Here is a 17,414-nt window from a genome sequence, read left to right as displayed (position 1 = left end):
TCCAGGGAACATTAATCAATAGAAACTCATCAAACGCCTCCATACCTACACTGAAACCAAGCACCACCCAAGGGCCAACAAGTTCCAGAGCAAGACATACCACACAAATTCTCCAGCAACACAGGAACACACCCCTGAGCTTCAATATACAGGCAGCTCAAGTTATTCCAGAACCACTGACATCTCATAACTCATTACTGGACACTTCATTGCACTCCAGAGAGAAGAAATCCAGCTCCAGCCACCAGAACTCCGACACAACCTTCCCTAACCAAGAAACCTTGACAAGCCACTGATACAACCCCATCCACAGCAAGAAACTCCACAATAAAGAGAACTCCACAAACTGCCAGAATACAGAAAGGCCACCCCAAACGCAGTAATATAACCAAGATGAAGAGACAGAGGAATACCCAGCAGGTAAAGGAACAGGATAAATGCCCACCAAACCAAACAAAAGAAGAAGAGATAGGGAATCTACCTGATAAAGAATTCCAAATAATGATAGTGAAAATGATCCAAAATCTTGAAATCAAAATGGAATCACAGATAAATAGCCTGGAGACAAGGATTGAGAAGATGCAAGAAAGGTTTTACAAGGACCTAGAAGAAATAAAAAAGAGGCAATATATAATGAATAATGCAATAAATGAGATCAGAAACACTCCAGAGGCAACAAATAGTAGAATAATTGAGGCAGAAGATAGGATTAGTGAAATAGAAGATAGAATGGTAGAAATAAATGAATCAGAGAGGAAAAAAGAAAAATGAATTAAAAGAAATGAGGACAATCTCAGAGACCTCCAGGACAATATGAAACACTCCAACATTCGAATTATAGGAGTCCCAGAAGAAGAAGACAAAAAGAAAGACCATGAGAAAATACTTGAGGAGATAATAGTTGAAAACTTCCCTAAAATGGGGAAGGAACTAATCACCCAAGTCCAAGAAACCCAGAGAGTCCCAAACAGGATAAACCCAAGGCGAAACACTCCATGGCACATATTAGTCAAATTAATAAAGATCAAACATAAAGAACAAAAATTAAAAGCAGCAAGGTAAAAACAACAAATAACACACAAGGGGATTCCCATAAGGATAACAGCTAATCTTTCAGTAGAAACACTTCAGGCCAAGAGGGAATGGCAAGACATACTTAAAGTGATGAAAGAAAATAACCTACAGCCCAGATTACTGTACCCCATAAGGATCTCATTCAAATATGAAGGAGAAATCAAAAGCTTTACAGGCAAGCAAAAGCTGACAGAATTCAGCACCACCAAACCAGCTCTCCAACAATTGCTAAAGGATATTCTCTAGACAGGAAACAAAAAAAGGGTGTATAAACCCGAACCCAAAACAATAAAGTAAATGGCAACAGGATCATACTTATCAATAATTACCTTAAACGTAAATGGATTGAATGCCCCAACCAAAAGAAAAAGACTGGCTGAATGGATACAAAAACAAGACCCCTACATATGTTGTCTACAAGAGACCCACCTCAAAACAAGGGACACATACAGACTGAAAGTGAAGGGCTGGAAAAAGATATTCCATGCAAATAGAGACCAAAAGAAAGCAGGAGTAGCTATACTCATATCAGATAAAATAGACTTTAAAACAAAGGCTGTGAAAAGAGACAAAGAAGCCCACTACATAATGATCAAAGGATCAATCCAAGAAGAAGATATAACAATTCTAAATATATATGCACCCAAAATAGGAGCACCGCAATATGTAAGACAAATGCTGACAAGTATGAAAGGGGAAATTAACAATAACACAATAATAGTGGGAGACTTTAATACCCCACTCACACCTATGGACAAGTCAACTAAACAGAAAGTTAACAAAGAAACACAAACTTTAAATGATACAATAGACCAGTTGGACCTACTTGATATCTATAGGACATTTCACCCTAAAACAATGAATTTCATCTTTTTCTCAAGTGCTCATGGAACCTTCTCCAGGATAGATCACATCCTGGGCCATAAATCTAGCCTTGGTAAATTCAAAAAAATGGAAATCTTTCCAAGTATCTTTTATGACCATAAAGTAGTAAGATTAGATCTCAATTACAGGAAAAAAACTTTTAAAAATTCCAACATATGGAGGCTGAACAACATGCTTCTGAATAACCAACAAATCACAGAAGAAATCAAAATATACACAGAAACGAATGAAAATGAAGACACAACAACCCCAAACCTGTGGGACACTATAAAAGCAGTGTTAAGGGGAAAGTTCATAGCAATACAGGCATACCTCAAGAAACAAGAAAAAAGTCAAATAACCTAACTCTACACCTAAAGCAACTAGAAAAGGAAGAAATGGAGAACCCCAGGGTTAGTAGAAGAAAAGAAATCTTAAAAATTAGGGCAGAAATAAATGCAAAAGAAACAAAAGAGACTATAGCAAAAATCAACAAAGCAAAAAGCTGGTTCTTTGAAAGGATAAATAAAATTGACAAATCATTAGCCAGACTCATCAAGAAACAAAGGGGCAAAAATCAAATCAATAAAATTAGTAATGACAATGGAGAGATCACAACAGACAACACAGAAACACAAAGGATCATAAGAGACTACTGTCAGCAATTATATGCCAATAAAATGGATTACGTGGAAGAAATGGACAAATTCTTAGAAAAGTACAACTTTCTAAAACTGAATCAGGAAGAAATAGAAAATCTTAACAGACCCATCACAAGCACGGAAATTGAAACTGTAATCAGAAATCTTCCAGCAAACAAAAGCCCAGGTCCAGACGGCTTCACGGCTGAATTCTACCAAAAATTTAGAGAAGAGCTAACACCTATCCTACTCAAACTCTTCCAGAAAATTGCAGAGGAAGGTAAACTTCCAAACTCATTCTATGAGGCCACCATCACCCTAATACCAAAACCTGACAAAGATGCCACAAGAAAAGAAAACTACAGGCTGATATCACTGATGAACATAGATGCAAAAATTCTTAACAAATTCTAGCAATCAGAATCCAGCAACACATTAAAAAGATCATACATCATGACCAAGTGGGCTTTATCTCAGGGATGCAAGGATTCTTCAATATCCACAAATCAATCAATGTAATTCACCACATTAACAATTGAAAAATAAAAGCCATATGATTATGTCAGTAGATGCAGAGAAAGCCTTTGACAAAATTCAACATCCATTTATATAAAAACTCTCCAGAAAGCAGGAATAGAAGGAACATACCTCAACATAATAAAAGCTATGTATGACAAACACACAGCAAACATTATCCTCAATGGTGAAAAATTGAAAGCATTTCCCCTAAAGTCAGGAACAAGACAAGGGTGCCCACTTTCACCACTACTATTCAACATAGTTTTGGAAGTTTTGGCCACAGCAATCAGAGCAGAAAAAGAGATAAAAGGAATCCAAATTGGAAAAGAAGAAGTAAAACTCTCACCGTTTGCAGATGACATGATCCTCTACATAGAAAACCCTAAAGACTCCACCAGAAGATTACTAGAGCTAATCAATGAATATAGTAAAGTTGCAGGATATAAAATCAACACACAGAAATCTCTTGCATTCCTATACACTAATAATGAGAAAGTAGAAAAAGAAATTAAGGAAACAATTCCATTCACCATTGCAACGAAAAGAATAAAATACTTGGGAATATATCTACCTAAAGAAACTAAAGACCTATATATAGAAAACTATAAAACACTGATGAAAGAAATCAAAGAGGACACTAATAGATGGAGAAATATACCATGTTCATGGATCAGAAGAATCAATATAGTGAAAATGAGTATACTACCCAAAGCAATCTACAGATTCAAGCTACCAGCGGTATTTTTCACAGAACTAGAACAAATAATTTCACAATTTGTATGGAAATACAAAAAACCTCAAATAGCCTAAGCAATCTTGAGAAAGAAGAATGGAACTGGAGAAATCAACCTGCCTGACTTCAGGCTCTACTACAAAGCCACAGTCATCAAGACAGTATGGTACTGGCACAAAGACAGAAATATAGATCGATGGAACAAAATAGAAAGCCCAGAGATAAATCCACTCACCTATGGACACCTTATCTTCAACAAAGGAGGCAAGAATATACAATGGATTAAAGACAGTCTCTTCAACAAGTGGTGCTGGGAAAACTGGTCAACCACTTGTAAAAGAATGAAACTAGAACACTTTCTAACACCATTCACAAAAATAAACTCAAAATGGATTAAAGATCTAAATGTAAGACCAGAAACTATAAAACTCCTAGAGGAAAACATAGGCAAAACACTCTCTGACATAAATCACAGCAGGATCTTCTATGACCCACCTCCCAGAATACTGGAAATAAAAGCAAAAATAAACAAATGGGATCTAATTAAAATTAAAAGCTTCTGTACAACAAAGGAAACTATAAGCAAGGTGAAAAGACAGCCTTCTGAATGGGAGAAAATAATAGCAAATGAAGCAACTGACAAACAACTAATCTCAAAAATATACAAGCAACTCCTGCAGCTCAATTCCAGAAAAATAAACGACCCAATCAAAAAATGGGCCAAAGAACTAAACAGATGTTTCTCCAAAGAAGACATACACATGGCTAACAAACACATGAAAAGATGCTCAACATCACTCATTATGAGAGCAATGCAAATCAAGACCACAATGAGGTACCATTTCACACCAGTCAGAATGGCTGTGATCCAAAAGTCTACAAGCAATAAATGCTGGAGAGGGTGTGGAGAAAAGGGAACCCTCTTACGCTGTTGGTGGGAATGCAAACTAGTATAGCCACTATGGAGAACAGTGTGGAGATTCCTTAAAAAACTGGAAATATACCTGCCTTATGACCCAGCAATCCCACTGCTGGGCATACACACGGAGGAAACCAGAATTGAAAGAGACACGTGTACTCCAATGTTCATCGCAGCACTGTTTATAATAGCCAGGACATGGAAGCAACCTAGATGTCCATCAGCAGATGAATGGATAAGAAAGCTGTGGTACATATACACAATGGAGTATTACTCAGCCATTAAAAAGAATACATTTGAATCAGTTCTAATGAGGTGGATGAAACTGGAGCCGATTACACAGAGCGAGATAAGCCAGAAAGAAAAACACCAATATAGTATACTAATGCATATATATGGAATTTAGAAAGATGGTAATGATAACACTGTATGCGAGACAGCAAAAGAGACACAGATGTAAAGAACAGAGGTTTGGACTCTGTGGGAGAGGGAGAGGGTGGGATGATTTGGGAGAATGGCATTGAAACATGTATACTATCATGTAAGAAACGAATTGCTAGTCTAGGTTCAATACAGGATACAGGATGCTTGGGGCTGGTGCACTGGGATGACACAGAGAGATGATATGGGGAGGGAGGTGGGTGGGGGGTTCAGGGTTGGGAACTCATGTACACCTGTGGTGGATTCATGTCAATGTATGGCAAAACTAATACAGTATTGTAAAGTTAAAAAAAAATGAAGAAAAGACTCTGATGCTATACAAGATTGAGGGCAGGAGGAGAAGGGGGTGACAGAGGATGAGATGGAAAAAAAAAAAAAGAACAACAGAGGGACTCAGCCATACATAGACATATATCCATTTCCCCCCAAACTCCTCTCCCATCCTGGCTGCCACATAACATTGAACAGAGCTCCATATTAACTACTTACTCTTGTGTGACCTTGAGCCTCTCCTAGCCTGAAACAAGAGGGTAGTTATAGTGCATTCTGCATAGGGGTATCAGGATTAAATGAGATAATGTATGAAAAGCTCTTAGTACAGAGGCTGGTACATATTAACAATTCAAAAGGTGTCATATAGCTTTATCATTGTTAGCATAATGGCCTCTCATGGAAAAATTATATTCCACCTCAGTAACAGGCAAAAAAAAATCATTCTCAAAAATTAACTTGTGAACAAGTCTGTTTAACGCTTGCCCTTTGCCTTCCTGGTTCCCACTGACAACGTAAGTAGATACTTTCAGTTATATTTAATCAAAAAACAATTAAAAGCTACTACCAGAGTTCCATTCAACTTAGGAAAATTAATTCCAAACCAAAAGGTCACTGTTTTATTGTACCTTTGCATATAGCTCATAATGTAAGCTGCAGATATTCTTAAAGTGCTTCTTTCAATATAAGAACATTTCAGTGATTATGACATTTCATTCCTTAAAAATTTTTTTCCTTCAACAGCAAATAGGAGTGCTTTATTGACTTCAGTGAGGATTTTTCTGGATTTGTATTTATTTTCAGTTACACATGTAATACTTTAATATATTCTGGTAAAACTATTCAAAAAATGCAAATAAAATGAAAATGTGAAAGCCCTTCTTAACACCATTTTTTCCCTTGTATCTCCATCTCACCTGGCCTTCCCCTATACCAGAATTCCACTACCTTTCCAGGAAGAACCAACCACCCATGTTGGCCTGCTCTGTAGCTTTCCAGTTCCTTTCCACACACAAGCTATTTGAGAGCTAGATTTTTACATATACACAAATGAGTAGGCTGGGCTTCCCTGGTGGTTCAGTGGTAAAGAATCCACCTGCCAATGCAGGAGATGTAAGGGATGCAGGTTCAAACCCTAGGTCAGGAAGATCCCCTAGAGAAGGGCGTGGCAACCCACTCCAGTATTCTTGCCTGAAGAATCCCATGGACAATGGAGCCTGGCTGGGTACAGTCCATAGGATCTCAAAATGTCAGACATGAATAAAGCGACTTAGCATATATACATGCAAACGAGTAGGCTAGACTTAGTGAATTGCTTCTAACCAATAAAGTAAGGCAAAAGCAATAATATGTTACTTCCAAGATTAGGTTACAGAAAGACTGGATTCTGTTTTGTTCTTTCTCTCTGAACCTTCAGTCTGTGGGATGCAAGCTGCCATGTTGGGACTAGTCTTATGTTGCAAAAAAAAAATTATTAATCTCTGGATAACAGTTCAGTGGGACCTGAGACTTGAAAACAAGAGTGAGCTAGAAGCAGATCCATTCCCACTCAAGCCCTGAAATAACACTAGCTGTGGCCAACACCTTGACTGAAGAGAGTCTAAGCTGTTACTTGATTCCTGATGTACAGCAGTGAGACAATAAATGTCTGCTCTTTTAAGCTGCAATGTTTTGGAATAATTTATTATGCATGAGTACATGTGATGGCTAACTTTATGCGTTAGCTTGACTGGGCCACGGTGTACTTCGTAGTCCTATTTCACTGGAGAACCCAGATTAGTGTAGATTTAGGTACTGAGAGTGGCTCTAGAGGAACAGAATGTTAAGGAGGTTTTCTTAATTGGGTTCTGGGATTTCTGGACTTGACTTTCTCACATGATTAGATTAAAAGACACTAATGACTATTTCCAGTAGTAAAGAGAGCACTTATAGTCCATGACATGATATGGCAATAGAGATATGGAAAATATCTCCATTGCATACTCTTAATCAACAACTTATGAGAATCAGAGAGCTGAGTGACTGTGCATATGATACTTTCAAAACATCGTTGGAAAGCTAACAAATGTAGTGAGATTGGCTGGTTGGTCCTCATGCCTCTAGACTAAGTAGTGAAGGAAAAGTTTGAGTTCAGGGATTCAGATTCTCAACACAAGCACCAGACAGCATGACCTGAAAATTTATGGGTGTCCTGATGGACCCTTTGCTACTGTAGTTTCAGGGCTGATGTTGTTTAAATCCAAATAGAGAATCTTATCTTGTGATTGGCTGGATGACAGCACAAGTTAAACTCCCAGCCGTGGTAGGTGTCCCTTGTTACAGAGAAGATGCTGACTGGGTGGGAATCCTGTAAGCTGTAATGGGACATGTGGTAAGAACCTGGTGAAGCTGGAGACACTGAGCACCTAAATTCTAAAGTCATTTTTGCCAGTGGAAGAGGCCACCCCACCCTGAATGAATGCAGGCCACCCCATCACCTGACATTTGGTGGTTGAATGTGGCCATTTGGAAGTGGCTTCCCTGGGACTTCCCTTGTGGTCCAGTGGTTGACTCTGCACTTTCACTGCAGGGGGCACAAGTTTGATCCCTGGTCAGGGAACTAAGATCTCACATGCCACAAGGGCAAAAGGAAAAAAAAGTGGCTTCCCTACCCTCACTGGTAGTAGTCTGTCCACCTCTATCTGAGGGGATTCCTCTAGTCTGAAGAAACTGTAATGGCCTCCCCTGAGGCAATTGCCAAATATGACAGTGTTTGTTCTCTCCATAATTCAACCCTCTCTGCTTCTAGACGTATGAAAGTGAAAGTGTTAGTCGCTCAGTCATATCTGACTCTTTGTGACCCCCATGGACTGTAGCCCGGCAGGCTCCTCTGTCCATGGAATTCTCTAGGCAGAAATACTGGAGTGGGTTGCCATTCCCTTCTCCAGGGGATCTTCCTGACCCAAGGATCGAACCTGAATCCCCTGCAATGCAGGCAGGTTCTTTACTGTCTGAGCCACCAGGAAAGCCCTTGAGACCTATAACTAGACTCAAGTCCCAGCAGCCTTAACAGAGAAATACAGGGTGAGACCCATGAGGAGGTATGCTGTACTCCAAAAGAACTACTTTGAATTTTATAATTTATACAGAAAGAAATCTGGAGAATATGTGTGAGAATGGAAATTGAGGTGTGGGATAGTGATGGAAGGAATGTAAAGTTGGATGGAGCCAGTGGATTGATATGGGATCTCTAAGCAGAGATGCTGCATTGAATATTGCAGCTTAAGGAGTCAGGAAGGACTCAAGTGGTTTGTTTGGTTGTTGGCTGAAACATGGACCCAAAAGTGGCCCATGGTGAGCAAATTAGAATTTAGAAATTGTAGACATGCCTTGGTTTAATGTAGGGGGAGGGATTCAAAGGCTTAGGGAATTTGCAGTATTAGATTGAATGTGTCCTTTAAGATCTACTTACCCACACTGGAGGGTCCAGAAGATAAAGCAGTCACCTCTTCTGTGAGAAATAAATTTGTGAGAAGAGCCCCAGCATTCTTAAGAGTTCCATGACTGTTCTTCTCTACATACCAGACCTTACAGTGGGGACTATAGTCATTGAATTGGAAAACCTAAGTGCGGTAGGATCTGTGGATGGCAAGGGCCAAATGACCACATTCAATCACCAAAGGTCAGGTGATAGACAGCAGAGTCAAAGTAGCAATCAGAACAGTCTGACTCCCACAGACCTATGGCAGTGACACCAGTGTTCCTGAAAGTAGATAGGAAGTAGTAGATAGGAAATAGATTGGAAGCCTACTGAATGCTTACTTGATCTGTATAAACAGAAAAATTCTAGGTCAAGTTAAAGAAAGTCAAATCTGAATCATAAAAATGGGGAGTAACAGCCCATTAATCAATTCTCAGACTTGAGCCAGCTTACAGACCCAGAACCCCTTGAACGAAGGGGAGACCAGTTGCCCTTGGACACTGTTAAACATTTGTACTGTTGATCTTTCTCCTAGCCTTCCTTGAGGGACCTGTGGCCGTTACCAGGGAAACTGTGCATTGGGGAAAAGGAAATAATTAGACCTTTCAGGGACCACTAGCCCTTCATTGACCCTAATTCCAGGAGATCCAAATGTCCCTGAGGTCAACTAGTCAGAGTAGGGGACTTATGGAAGTGATGTGGCCAGTGGAGTTTTAGCTCAGGTCCATCTCACAGTGGGCCAAGTGGGTCCCCAAATCCACCCTGTGGTTATTTCTCCAGCTCTAGAAAACAAATGCATGCTAAGTTGCTTCAGTCGTGTCTGAGCCTTTGCAACAAGTGCAGCAGGCTCCTCTGTCCATGAGATTCTCCAGGCAAGAATACTGGAGTGGGTTACCATGCCCTCTTCCAGGGGATCTTTCCAACCCAGGGATTGAACTTGCATTTCTTATATCTCTTGCATTGGCAGGTGAGTTCTTTACCACTGTGTAATCAGAGTAAATATACTTAGCAGTTGGCAGAACCACCACATTGGTTCCCCGACCTGTTGGAGTGAGGGCTGTGATGGCAGAATAGGCCAAACGGAAGCCACTAGAACTCCACCTAGGAAAAAAGCAAAGCAAAAGCAATACCACATTCCTGGAGGAACAGCAGAGATCAGTGCTACCATCAAGGACTTGAAAGATTCACATTGGTGATTTCCACCATGTCCCCATTCAGCTCACCTATCTGGTCTGTGCAGAAGACATATGGACTTTGGAGAAGGACGGCGGACTATTGCAAGCTTAAAGCGATCGTAATTCCGGTTCCAGTTGCTGTACCAGATGTGTTTTCACCGCTTGCGCAAATTAGAACCTCCCCTACTACCTGCTATGCAGCAACTTATCTGGTAAATGCTTTCCTCTTAACTTGCTAGTAAAGACCACCAGAAGCAGTTTGCTTTCAGCTGGCAAGGTCAGTAATACATCTTCACTGTCCTGTGTCAGGGGTGTATCAACTCTTTCACCCCATATCTTAGTTTAGGTCTTAGGAATCTTGACTGCCTTTCCCTTCTACAAGATGTCACATGCATGCATGCTCAGTCAGTGTCTGACTCTTTTTGACCCCATGGACTATAGCCCACCAGGCTCCTCTGTCCATGAAATTTTCTAGGCAAGAATACTGAAGTGGGTTGCAATTTCCTTCTCCAGGGATCTTCCTGACCCAGGAATAGAACCTACATTTCCTGCATCTCCTGCATTGGCAGGCAGATGCTTTACCACTTGCACCACCTGGGAAGCCCAGAAGGTGTCACACTGTTGCATTACATTGAAGACATTATGCTGCTTTGACATAGTGAGTAAGAAATAGCAAGTCCTCTAGACTTATTGGCAAGTCATTTGCATGTCAAGGTGATAAATAAATCTGACAGAAATTTAGAGGCCCTCTAAATTCAGGGACATTTGTAGGAGTCTAGTAGCGTAGGGCATGTCAAGGTATCCTTTCTAATGTGAAGGATAAGTTTTTGCATTTGGCCCCTCCTAAAACCAAGAAAGAAACATAATGCCTAGGGGGCCTGCTTGGATCTCAGAGGCAACATAATCCTTATTTAGGTGAATTACTCCAGCCCATTTCTTACTGACCTGAAAACTGGCAAGTTTTAAGTGGATTCAAAAAAAAGAGAAGACTCTGCAACTGGTCTAGGCTGATGTACAAGCTGCTCTGATCCTTGGGTCACAAGATTCAGCAGATCCAGCATTTCTGAAGTGTTAGTGGCAGATGGGGGTGTGACTTGAAGCCTTTGGAAGGTCCCTAAAAAAAGTAGAAGTGTTGATCGCTCAGTCATGTCTGACTTTTTGTGACCCCATGGACTGTAGCCTGTCAGGCTCCTCTGTCCATGGAATTTCCCAGGCAAGAATACTGGAGTGGGTAGCCATTCCCTTCTCCAGGGGATCTTCCCAATCCAGGGATTGAACCCAGTCTCTTGCATTGCAGGCAGGTCCCTTATCATCTGAGCCACTAGGGAAGCCCCTAAAGGTGAACCACAGAGCAGACATTTAGGATTTTGCAGCAAAGCCCTGCCAACCTCTGTGGATAACTACTCTTCTTTTGAGAAATAGCTCTTGGCCTGATACTAGGCCTTAGTAGAGACTGAATGCTTGACCATACACCACCAAGTTACCATAAGACCTAAGAAGCTCATCTCAATCTAGGTGTGATCTGACCCACCAAGCCATAAATTTAGGTTTGTACAGCAGCACTCCATCACAAAATGGAAGTGGTATACATGGGATGGACCCAAGTAGGCCCTGAGGGCATAAGTAAGTTACATGAAGAAGTGGCCCAAGTGCCCATGATCCCCATTTCTGCTACACTTCCTTCTCTCTCCCCGCCTGTACCTATGGCCTCATGGAGAGTTCTCTATGATTGATCACTTGACAGAGGAAGACTTAGATTTACAGATGGTTCTATACAATATGCATACATCACTGGGATGTAGTTAGCTGCAGACCACAGCCCCTTTCTGGGACATCCCTGAAGCTGAAGGGAAACGCTCCCAGTAGACAGAACTTTGAGCACTGCGCCATTGTTCACTTAGCTTGGAAGGAGAAATAGCCAGGCATGTGATTATGTACTGATTCCTGGCTGCGGCCAGTGGTTTTTCTGGATGGTCAAGGACTCAGAAGGAACGTGATTGGTGACAAGGAAATCTGGGGAAGAGGTATATAGATAGATGTCTCTGAATAAACTGAAAACATGAAGCTATTTCAAGTCCCATATGAATGCTCACCCTAGGGTAACCTAAGCAGAGGAGGATTTTAATGATCAAGTGGGTAGGATGACCCTTTCTGTGGAAGCCAGTCAGCCTCTTTCCCAGCTACCCTCATCCTCACTCAGTGGGCTTGTGAGCAAAGTGGCTATAGTGCCACGGATGGAAGTTATGCACAGGCTCAGCAACATGGACTTCAGCTCAACCAGACTGACCTGGCTGGGGCCACTGCTGAGTATCCAATCTGGCAGCAGAGACCAACACTGAGTCCTAGATAGGGCACTGTCCCCCACAGTGATCAGCCAACTACCTGCCAGCAGGTTGATTACCTTGGACCACTTCCATTATGGAAGGGGCAGTATCTTGTTCTTGGAATAGATCTGTTCTCTGAATACAAGACTTGCCTTCTCTGCACACAATACTTCTACCAGAACTACCATCTTACTTACAGGACACCTTATTGGCCATCATGGCAGCCTACACAGCACTGTTTCTGATCAAGGAACTCACCTCACAGCAAAAGAAGTGTGTCAGTGGCCCCATGCTCACGGAATTCACTGCCTTACCTGTTCTCCACTGTTCTTGATGGAATGGTGGGATGTCCTTTTGAAGAATCAGTTACAGCAACCAGTAGATGGCAGTACTTTGCAGGACTGGGTCAGGTTTCTCCAGAAGGCTGTGAATGCCCTGAATGCACTTATTTGTTGCTGTGTCTCCTGAAACTGAGATTCATGAATCAAGGGGTGGAAATGAAAGTGGCTTTACTCACTGTGGGCTTCCCTGGTGGCTCAGACAGTAAAGAATCTGTCTGTAATGCAGGAGACCCTGGTTCGATCCCTGGGTTGGGAAGATCCTCTGGAGAAGGGAATCACTACCCACTCCAGTATTCTTGCCTGGAGAATCCCATGGGCAGAGTAGCCTGGTGGGCTACAGTCCACAGGGTCACAAAGAGTCAAACATGACTGCACCTACTCACTATGACCCGTAGTGACCCACTAGCAAAAGTTTTGCTTCTTGGGACTTACATGGTCGTCCAGTAGCTATGACTTCGCCTTCCCATGCAGGAGGTGGGGGTTCAGTCCCTATTTGTGGAGCTAGGATCTCACATACTTTGTGACAAAAACAAAAACAAAAACAAAAACAAAAACAGAACAGAAGCAATATTGCAACAAAGTCAATAAAGACTTTAAAACTGGCCCGCATCAAAATACATAGCCAGTGGAAATTTGCTGTATGACTCAGGGAACACAAACTGAGGCTTTGTGATAACCTAGAGGGATGGGATGGGGTGGAAGGCGGGAGGGAGGTTCAAGAGGGAGGAGACATATGTATACCTATGGCTGATGCATGTTGATGTATAGCAGAAACCAACACAACATTGTAAAGCAATTATACTTAATTAAAAATACGTAATTTTTAACAAAATGGTTCACATTAAAAAAATGTTTTTTTGCTTCTTGCTCCCATGAACTTGTGCTCTACTGGCTTAGAAATCTTAGGCCAAAGAGAAAAATGCTTTCATCAGGAGACAGAATAATGGTTTCACTGAACTGAAATTTTAAATTGCTGCCTGGTCACTTTGGACTCTGCATGCCTCTGACTCAACAGGAAATGTAGTGAGTTACTATGTTGGCTGGGATGACTGGTCCTGATTACCAAGAGAAAGATGGACTTTACTCTGCAACAGAGATATGGAAGAGAGTGTCTGGAATATAGAAGATCCCTTAAGGAGGTATCAATATTACCATGCCTTGTGATTAAGGTCAGTAAGAAACAATAACCAAATCCAGGCAGGACTACCCATGGCACAGATCTTTCAGGAATGAAGGTTTGATCAATTCAGTGTGTTAAGAGTCACTACCACCTGAGGTGTTTACCAAAGGCAAAGGGAATAGAGAATGGGAAGTGGAAGAAAAGTGAAAGTGTTAGTCGCTCAGTTGTGTCTGACTCTTTGTGACGCCATGGACTGGAGCCTGCCAGGCTCCTCTGTCCATGTAATTCTCTAGGCAGGAATTGTAGAGTGGGTAGCCATTGCCTTCTCCAGGGTATCTTCCCAATTCAGAGACTTAACCTAGGTCTCCTGCATTGCAGGAAGATTCTTTACCATCTAAGCAACCAGGGAAGCCCATGGTGGAAGAAGGTAGTTATAAATACTAACTGTGACCACATGACCACTTACAGAAATAGGGACTGTAATTGTCATGAATATTCCTCCTTATTTTGTTATGAATGTGTGTGAGTGTGTGTGTGTATAAAGCAAGTATCTTTGTTTTCTTTCTCCTCATAGTCCTTAATGTGTAACATAGCTGTACTGACTTTATGTCATAGTATTTAAGTTAGAGGGTATCAAGGAGAAAAGTAAACATCATTTAAGGACATCACGTTACTTCTTCTGGGGGAAAGATCAGTACATTTCTGATTGTACACAGGACAGTTGTATAATGTTAGATGGAATTAGGATCGTGTTAATGTCTTTTTTTTTTGGAGGCTTTAGGTATGTATAGTTGAGGAGGATGCATGAGTGACAAGTTGACAAGGAGTAGACTTGTGATGATTAATTCTGTGTCGGTAATTCATAGGATGCCTAGATATTTGGTTAAATATTTTTGGATGAGATTAACATCTGAATCAGTAGACTGAGTAAGGCAGACTGCTCTTGCCAATGTGGATGAACTTCATCCAGTCCACTGAATGCCTGAACAGAATCAAAAGCTGAGTACAAAAGAATTCTTTTTCTCTGCCTGTCTATTTTCAAGCTGGGACATCAGTCTTCTTCTGCCTTTGAACTCTTAACTTGGACTTAAACTTATGCCATCTGCTCTCCTGAATTTCAGGCCTTTGGACTTGGACTGGAACTTTCACTACAGGCTCTCTCTAGTCTATAGCTTGCCAGCTTCAGATCTTGGACTTCTCACTCCATAATTGTGTGAGCCAATTCCTTATCTCTCTCTTACCATGTATAGATACAGATATAGATGGGCTTACCAGGTGGCGCAGTGGTCAAGAATCCTCCTGCCAGTACAGGAGACATGGGTTTGATCCTTGGGTTGGGAAGATCTCCTGGAGAAGGAAGTGGCAACCTACTCCAGTATTCTTGCTTAGGAAATCTCATGGACAGAGGAGCCTGGTGGGCTATAGTCCATGGGGTTGCAAAAGAGTCGGGCATAATTTACCGACTGAACAGCAGCAACAGATACAGATATGTAGAAAATATGTATCTATCTGTGTTTTTAGAGAATATATATTTATCGGTTCTGTTTCTCTGGAGAACCTAGACTATACACTGGATAAATAGTACACCCTTCTTTCATAAAATATGTGGTCAGGGAGGGCTTTATCTGTCATTCACTTACATCAGCCTCATTCTTCATAACTGAGGCACAATGTCCCTAGCGCTATGGTATTTTTAACTGTTTCCCTTTTGATGATTATTTAAGTTCTTTCTGTGCTCTGTTCTCAGAGTAACTGCTCACAGTACCATGGCAGAGTGATAGACTGAGAATTGCTGAATCAGCCGTGGCCACGGGTGGAATACACATGAGAGGAAAATGGAAATATCTTCCACAGGGAGATTTATTTATCCTGTATGTCAGGAAACTGGCTCCCAACCTTGTGACTTTGTGACCTTATTTTGCCAGTATCAAAGGACATTATTAAAAAATCAAAATAAAACATAAAAAATAAAAATTTTTCTACCCATTATCATTAGTTTTTTTTTTAAGCTGTTAACATAAAAGCAGAGAGACAACCTTAAAATAATGGATGGTCAAATTGGATAAATTCAACCTTATTCAATATTCAATGTGAATATTCAATACTCATAGCACTGTCATTTTTCTTTCTCTGTGTCAGCAGATGAAAACTCTCACTTGCCTTTTTTGCTGTCCATCTGCATTAGAAGCAACTGCCTTGATGTTTTTCTGATTTCTAAATTAACAAAAAATTGAGAAGGAAGCTAGAATGAGAACTTCTTGCTTTTGAAGAAGGAGATCGCAGTTTAATAAAAGAGGGTTAAAGATGTTTCCTCTGCCTTTTCTAAATACAGCTTGAATACCTAGAAGTTCACGGTTCATGTACTGTTGAAGCCTGGCTTGGAGAATTTTAAGCATTACTTGGCTAGCGTGTGAGATGAGTGCAATTGTGCAGTAGTTTGAGCATTCTTTGGCATTGCCTTTCTTTGGGATTGGAATGAAAACTAACCTTTTCCAGTTCTGTGGCCACTGCTGAGGTTTACAAATTTGCTGGCATATTGAGTGTAGCACTTTCACAGCATCATCTTTTAGGATTTGAAATAGCTCAGCTAGAATTCCATCACCTCCACTAGCTTTGTTTGTAGTGGTGCTTCCTAAGGCCCACTTGACTTCACATTCCAGGATGTCTGCCTCTAGTTGAGTGAGCACACCATTGTGGTTATCTGGGCCATTAAAGTCTTTTTTATATAGTTCTTCTATGTATTCTTGCCACCTCTTCTTAATATCTTCTGCTTCTGTTAGGTCCATATCATTTCTGTCCTTTATTGTACCCATTTTTGCATGGAATTTTCCCTTGATATCTCTAATTTTCTTGAAGAGATCTCTAGTTTTTCCCATTCTATTGTTTTCCTCTATTTTTTGCATTGATCACTGAGGAAGTCTTTATTATCACTCCTTGCTAATCTTTGGAATTGTGCATTCAACTGGGTATATTTTTCCTTTTCTCCTTTGCCTTTCACTTCTCTTCTTTTCTCAGCTATTTCTAAGGCCTCCTCAGACAATCATTTTGTCTTTTTGCATTTCTTTTTCTTGGGGATGGTCTTGATCACTGCCTCCTTTACAATGTTATGAACCTCCGTCCATAGCTCTTCAGGTACTCTGTCTATCAGATCTAATCCCTGAATCTATTTCTCACTTCCACTGTATAATCATAAGGTATTTGATTTAGATCATACCTGAATGGTCTAGTGCTTTTCCCTATTTTCTTCAATTTAACCATGAACCATGAACTTCCATATGTTCAAGCTGGATTTAGAAAAGGCAGAGGAACCAGAGATCAAATTGCCAACATCTGCTGGATCATAGAAAAAGCAAGAGCATTCTGGAAAAACATCTACTTCTGCTTTATTGACCATGCCAAAGTCTTTGACTGTGTGGATCACAACAAACTGTGGAAAATTCTTCAAGAGATGGGAATACTAGACCACCTTATTGGCCTCCTGAGAAATCTGTATGAAGGTTAAGAAGCAACAGCTAGAACTGGATATGAAACAA

General features: G+C 40.8%; 1 pseudogene; it reads left to right on the top strand.

Moving 5' to 3' along the window:
- On the top strand, positions 8,773–12,888 carry LOC108636362 (annotated as a pseudogene).

The sequence above is a fragment of the Capra hircus genome, chromosome 1 (assembly GCF_001704415.2).
Source record: "Capra hircus breed San Clemente chromosome 1, ASM170441v1, whole genome shotgun sequence".
Taxonomy (NCBI): Eukaryota; Metazoa; Chordata; class Mammalia; order Artiodactyla; family Bovidae; genus Capra; species Capra hircus.
The sequence above is the reverse complement of the archived record's forward strand: the minus strand, read 5'-3'. Positions and strand labels throughout refer to the sequence as shown.